Below are 6754 nucleotides of genomic sequence, written 5' to 3'. Positions count from 1 at the left end.
GGCCCCCCTATACTCCTGCACCCCCAAACCTTGGGGATAATGATCTGTATCTCACACATATCTTGTACATCAGTCAGGGACCCTACTGGCCCCCCTATACTCCTGCACCCCCAAACCTTGGGCATAAGGATCTGTATCTCACACATATATTGATATTGTACATCAGTCAGGGACCCCACTGGCCCCCCTATACTCCTGCACCCCCAAACCTTGGGGATAATGATCTGTATCTCACACATATATTGAGATTGTACATCAGTCAGGGACCCCACTGGCCCCCCTATACTCCTGCACCCCCAAACCTTGGGGATAATGATCTGTATCTCACTCATATATTGTATATCAGTCAGGGACCCCACTGGCCCCCCTATACTCCTGCACCCCCAAACCTTGGGGATAATGATCTGTATCTCACTCATATATTGTATATCAGTCAGGGACCCCACTGGCCCCCCTATACTCCTGCACCCCCAAACCTTGGGGATAATGATCTGTATCTCACACATATCTTGTACATCAGTCAGGGACCCCACTGGCCCCCCTATACTCCTGCACCCCCAAACCTTGGGCATAAGGATCTGTATCTCACACATATATTGATATTGTACATCAGTCAGGGACCCCACTGGCCCCCTATACTCCTGCACCCCCAAACCTTGGGGATAATGATCTGTATCTCACACATATATTGTACATCAGTCAGGGACCCCACTGGCCCCCCTATACTCCTGCACCCCCAAACCCTGGGGATAATGATCTGTATCTCACACATATATTGTACATCAGTCAGGGACCCCACTGGCCCCCCTATACTCCTGCACCCCCAAACCTTGGGGGTATTTAATGATAATACACATTGGTTGATGCCCTGCTGGGCTGTCAGTGAGAGATGGGAGTTGCAGTTCGACTATCCCTAATTCCTACTTTCTACATCTCCTCCCATTTGGGGCCCCAGTTGACCCTATTTGCCCCACTGAGAAACATTCGCTTTTGCCTCACTCTTGCCCCAGGGCAGTTAAACTGGGAATACCCAGGGTTCAGTGGTTCCCCAGTTATGGGGGTTCGGCCCCAGTGCGGGACAATGACACGGGGGGCGAGGGACCCGCTCAGATAAGGAGGAATGCGCAGCGTCCACTTTATTTATTTTGGGCCGTGGAAGAATTTCCTGCTGCGCAGATTGTTCCGGACTCTTCCATGGACTCGGGGGAAGTTTCTTTTTTCTCAATTCCTCTCCTGCACATTATCCCACTCCCTACCGGGGTCTTCTGCCTCTTAAAGGGAAAGTTCACCTTTAGAATTATTCCTTTCCATGCAGTTATTATCCATTTTAAGTTTAAGTTCCCCTTTAGGGAAGGCTGACAATCTGTCCCACTTGCTCCTTACATTGCCACTAGTAGCTGGGAGTTGTAGTTCCGTTGCAGCTGGGGGGCCCCTACCAATCGCATTATTTTTATTTCCGAGCACCAATGTTGCCTTTATGGGAATCCATAAAATCTTTTATTTACAAAGCCAGAGAGTGTTTATATCAAACGATTAACGGCGAAGTCCCACAAGGACCGACAGGAGTTTATAGCAGAGATTTACTTAATGGGATTACGGCCCAGAAGCAAAACACATTTACCTTGTGCTGGAAAAATATGTGTCTGTGGGGAGCGAGCGTTTCTATGGCTCAGTTACTATAGGGACTGGGGCTGTGGGATAGCAGGTATAGTAGGGAGAGATGGTGCCTATAGTAGTAGTGGGGGGATAATAGCCTCTGGGAAGGGACTGGGGCTGTGGGATAGCAGGTATAGTAGGGAGAGATGGTGCCTATAGTAGCAGTGGGGGGATAATAGCCTCTGGGAAGGGACTGGGGCTGTGGGATAGCAGGTATAGTAGGGAGAGATGGTGCCTATAGTAGCAGTGGGGGATAATAGCCTCTGGGAAGGGACTGGGGCTGGGAGATAGCAGGTATAGTAGGGAGAGATGGTGCCTATAGTAGCAGTGGGGGGATAATAGCCTCTGGGAAGGGACTGGGGCTGTGGGATAGCAGGTATAGTAGGGAGAGATGGTGCCTATAGTAGCAGTGGGGGGATAATAGCCTCTGGGAAGGGACTGGGGCTGTGGGATAGCAGGTATAGTAGGGAGAGATGGTGCCTATAGTAGCAGTGGGGGGATAATAGCCTCTGGGAAGGGACTGGGGCTGGGGGATAGCAGGTATAGTAGGGAGAGATGGTGCCTATAGTAGCAGTGGGGGGATAATAGCCTCTGGGAAGGGATTGGGGCTGGGGGATAGCAGGTATAGTAGGGAGAGATGGTGCCTATAGTAGCAGTGGGGGGATAATAGCCTCTGGGAAGGGACTGGGGCTGTGGGATAGCAGGTATAGTAGGGAGAGATGGTGCCTATAGTAGCAGTGGGGGGGATAATAGCCTCTGGGAAGGGACTGGGGCTGTGGGATAGCAGGTATAGTAGGGAGAGATGGTGCCTATAGTAGTGGGGGGATAATAGCCTCTGGGAAGGGACTGGGGCTGTGGGATAGCAGGTATAGTAGGGAGAGATGGTGCCTATAGTAGCAGTGGGGGGATAATAGCCTCTGGGAAGGGACTGGGGCTGTGGGATAGCAGGTATAGTAGGGAGAGATGGTGCCTATAGTAGCAGTGGGGGGATAATAGCCTCTGGGAAGGGACTGGGGCTGTGGGATAGCAGGTATAGTAGGGAGAGATGGTGCCTATAGTAGCAGTGGGATAATAGCCTCTGGGAAGGGACTGGGGCTGTGGGATAGCAGGTATAGTAGGGAGAGATGGTGCCTATAGTAACAGTGGGGGATAATAGCCTCTGGGAAGGGACTGGGGCTGTGGGATAGCAGGTATAGTAGGGAGAGATGGTGCCTATAGTAGCAGTGGGGGGATAATAGCCTCTGGGAAGGGACTGGGGCTGTGGGATAGCAGGTATAGTAGGGAGAGATGGTGCCTATAGTAGCAGTGGGGGGGATAATAGCCTCTGGGAAGGGACTGGGGCTGTGGGATAGCAGGTATAGTAGGGAGAGATGGTGCCTATAGTAGCAGTGGGATAATAGCCTCTGGGAAGGGACTGGGGCTGTGGGATAGCAGGTATAGTAGGGAGAGATGGTGCCTATAGTAGCAGTGGGGGGATAATAGCCTCTGGGAAGGGACTGGGGCTGTGGGATAGCAGGTATAGTAGGGAGAGATGGTGCCTATAGTAGCAGTGGGATAATAGCCTCTGGGAAGGGACTGGGGCTGTGGGATAGCAGGTATAGTAGGGAGAGATGGTGCCTATAGTAGCAGTGGGGGGATAATAGCCTCTGGGAAGGGACTGGGGCTGTGGGATAGCAGGTATAGTAGGGAGAGATGGTGCCTATAGTAGCAGTGGGGGGATAATAGCCTCTGGGAAGGGACTGGGGCTGTGGGATAGCAGGTATAGTAGGGAGAGATGGTGCCTATAGTAGCAGTGGGGGGGATAATAGCCTCTGGGAAGGGACTGGGGCTGTGGGATAGCAGGTATAGTAGGGAGAGATGGTGCCTATAGTAGCAGTGGGGGATAATAGCCTCTGGGAAGGGACTGGGGCTGTGGGATAGCAGGTATAGTAGGGGAGATGGTGCCTATAGTAGCAGTGGGATAATAGCCTCTGGGAAGGGACTGGGGCTGTGGGATAGCAGGTATAGTAGGGAGAGATGGTGCCTATAGTAGCAGTGGGGGGATAATAGCCTCTGGGAAGGGACTGGGGCTGTGGGATAGCAGGTATAGTAGGGAGAGATGGTGCCTATAGTAGCAGTGGGGGGATAATAGCCTCTGGGAAGGGAATTGGGCCCCTACTGAGCTGCCCTTTAACCTTGGGGCCCCGGTGCTGCAGGTTGGGCCATAAATAACAGGCAGTGACCCCCCCAGCACATTGGGTCCCACCTGGTGACCTTGGGCAGGAAGAGGAATTTGCCCCATTAATGCCGTATCATTGGAACCTTGTGCCCCTCACATTCCAGGGAGTTCCATTCTCGGGGTGGGGGGGTTATAACCCCCCCAGGCTGCACTGTATACAACTGAAGCGCAACAACCTGATTTTGTCCCAGAGAATTCCGGGGGTATCAATCCCCCCCCCCAGCCTATGAGGCCCAAATACCCCCTTGTCTCTTAGAATTTTCTTCTGACTTGGGAAATAGAGTTTGCAGCGCGGGGCCCTCCGGCCTGGGGGGGGCGTCTGGGTTGGTCATTGTCTGGGGCCCAGTTACTCTCCCTGTGAGACACGTGGGTTTGGGGGAATGAGAGTAACAGCTGCTGGGTCAGTGGGAGCGGGGGGTGGTCAGTGGGGGCAGGGGGGGGCAGGGGGGGGGTAAGGAGTGGGTTACAACCTGTTTGTTTCTAACAGCGACAGTGAAACTGGGGGGTTCAAGGCAATAAAGGAATCCTGCCCCCCCAGAAACTGTGATCTGATGGATTCCTGCTTCTGTGTGTTGGTGGGTGCTGGGAGTTATAGTTAAACAACAGCAGTTAGGAAGGTAGGGTTTGGCTCCTTGGAATAAAGGAATAATAATGTTCCAGGGTCAGTGACCCCATATTAATCTGAAAGTTCCAATTGTTGCAATATTTTCCTGCACTGCTGGTTCTGACTCCTGATACAACTCCCCAATACCCATTCATTCCTCATTCTCACTGGGTTTATAGTTATGTGTAACTGTCACTGTGTCTGTCCCTTTCCCTTCCCTGCACTGCTGGTTCTGACTCCTGATACAACTCCCCAATACCCATTCATTCCTCATTCTCACTGGGTTTATAGTTATGTGTAACTGTCACTGTGTCTGTCCCTTTCCCTTCCCTGCACTGCTGGTTCTGACTCCTGATACAACTCCCCAATACCCATTCATTCCTCATTCTCACTGGGTTTATAGTTATGTGTAACTGTCACTGTGTCTGTCCCTTTCCCTTCCCTGCACTGCTGGTTCTGACTCCTGATACAACTCCCCAATACCCATTCATCCCTCATTCTCACTGGGTTTATAGTTATGTGTAACTGTCACTGTGTCTGTCCCTTTCCCTTCCCTGCACTGCTGGTTCTGACTCCTGATACAACTCCCCAATACCCATTCATTCCTCATTCTCACTGGGTTTATAGTTATGTGTAACTGTCACTGTGTCTGTCCCTTTCCCTTCCCTGCACTGCTGGTTCTGACTCCTGATACAACTCCCCAATATCCATTCATCCCTCATTCTCACTGGGTTTATAGTTATGTGTAACTGTCACTGTGTCTGTCCCTTTCCCTTCCCTGCACTGCTGGTTCTGACTCCTGATACAACTCCCCAATACCCATTCATTCCTCATTCTCACTGGGTTTATAGTTATGTGTAACTGTCACTGTGTCTGTCCCTTTCCCTTCCCTGCACTGCTGGTTCTGACTCCTGATACAACTCCCCAATACCCATTCATTCCTCATTCTCACTGGGTTTATAGTTATGTGTAACTGTCACTGTGTCTGTCCCTTTCCCTTCCCTGCACTGCTGGTTCTGACTCCTGATACAACTCCCCAATACCCATTCATCCCTCATTCTCACTGGGTTTATAGTTATGTGTAACTGTCACTGTGTCTGTCACTTTCCCTTCCCTGCACTGCTGGTTCTGACTCCTGATACAACTCCCCAATACCCATTCATTCCTCATTCTCACTGGGTTTATAGTTATGTGTAACTGTCACTGTGTCTGTCCCTTTCCCTTCCCTGCACTGCTGGTTCTGACTCCTGATACAACTCCCCAATACCCATTCATTCCTCATTCTCACTGGGTTTATAGTTATGTGTAACTGTCACTGTGTCTCTCCCTTTCCCTTCCCTGCACTGCTGGTTCTGACTCCTGATACAGCACATTTCCCAGCCCGTACCCCGCCGGCCCCCCCACCTCCTGGCGGTTTTGGTTTAACATTTCACATTCGTCTCCCCGTCGCTCTTTCCTTCACTTCCTGTCTTTGCATTTTTCCCCCCATTCAGCTTCCAAAAATTAGTTTCAGGCGCAGAGATCAGAGCGGGGCTGGAGGCTGGAGGGTGGAGGCTGGAGGCTGGAAGGTCTACGAGGGGGAGATACCGAAACCCTGCGATAAGGAGAGGGGTCCCCAACTGCTCCCCGGCATCCCCCCCAAGCTCAGTATCGGGGGTATTTACCTGGGTGAGTCCTGTTTGCTTTTATTCCTCATTCTCTGCCCTGTGGGGGTCTGTCCCTATTGCAGGGAGACTGGGGGTCTCTGCGAGAGATGGAGACAGTCTATTGTTTGGCAGCGACAGATCCGACCCTGTTAAATGGACTTTATGGAGACAGTTATGGAGTTTGGGCATCAGGGTCTCTGGGAGAAGTGATTCCATTTCAGATATCAGTGCTGAGAGGGGGCGCCAGTCACATGGGGGCGCTGTTCTGTTGCAGCCCTATGGGAAACACTGGCCTTTAGCTGCTACTGGTGAGAAGCGGTACTGCAACCGATCATCTATAAACCTATAGATATTTACCTGCCATTTATCTGGCAGAACCAGCTGACACTGTAACCTTGTGCCCCTGAGGCTGTTGGACTACAACTCCCAGAATTCTTTTTGTTTATCTGCTTTGGAATGCTGGGAATTTATGGCAAGAGATACCTTTACTGGATGAGAGGCACTGACCCTCTGTCTATATATATATATGTGTGTTATGGAGAATAGTAATTTAAAGTCAGTATATATATATATATATATACACACTGCATATAGTGAATTATGTACCCCCTGTTGTAATATATAAGGATT

The 6754-nt window shown here is 50.9% G+C and overlaps 1 protein-coding gene across 2 annotated transcripts in view; it reads left to right on the top strand.

The window, feature by feature from the left end:
• The first annotated feature begins 5994 nt into the window (after positions 1-5994).
• The window catches only part of dennd2b (DENN domain containing 2B), a 110624-nt gene continuing 109864 nt past the window's right edge, over positions 5995-6754 (top strand). The window contains exon 1 of one of the 2 annotated variants that reach the window (XM_031899913.1): positions 5995-6146. The gene's annotated coding sequence lies outside the window, so the exon portion shown is untranslated. The remainder of the gene's footprint in view (positions 6147-6754) is intronic. The other variant, XM_031899915.1, reaches the window with a different exon arrangement.

Source organism: Xenopus tropicalis, chromosome 4, assembly GCF_000004195.4.
Source record: "Xenopus tropicalis strain Nigerian chromosome 4, UCB_Xtro_10.0, whole genome shotgun sequence".
In the NCBI taxonomy this organism is placed as follows: domain Eukaryota; kingdom Metazoa; phylum Chordata; class Amphibia; order Anura; family Pipidae; genus Xenopus; species Xenopus tropicalis.
The sequence above is the reverse complement of the archived record's forward strand: the minus strand, read 5'-3'. Positions and strand labels throughout refer to the sequence as shown.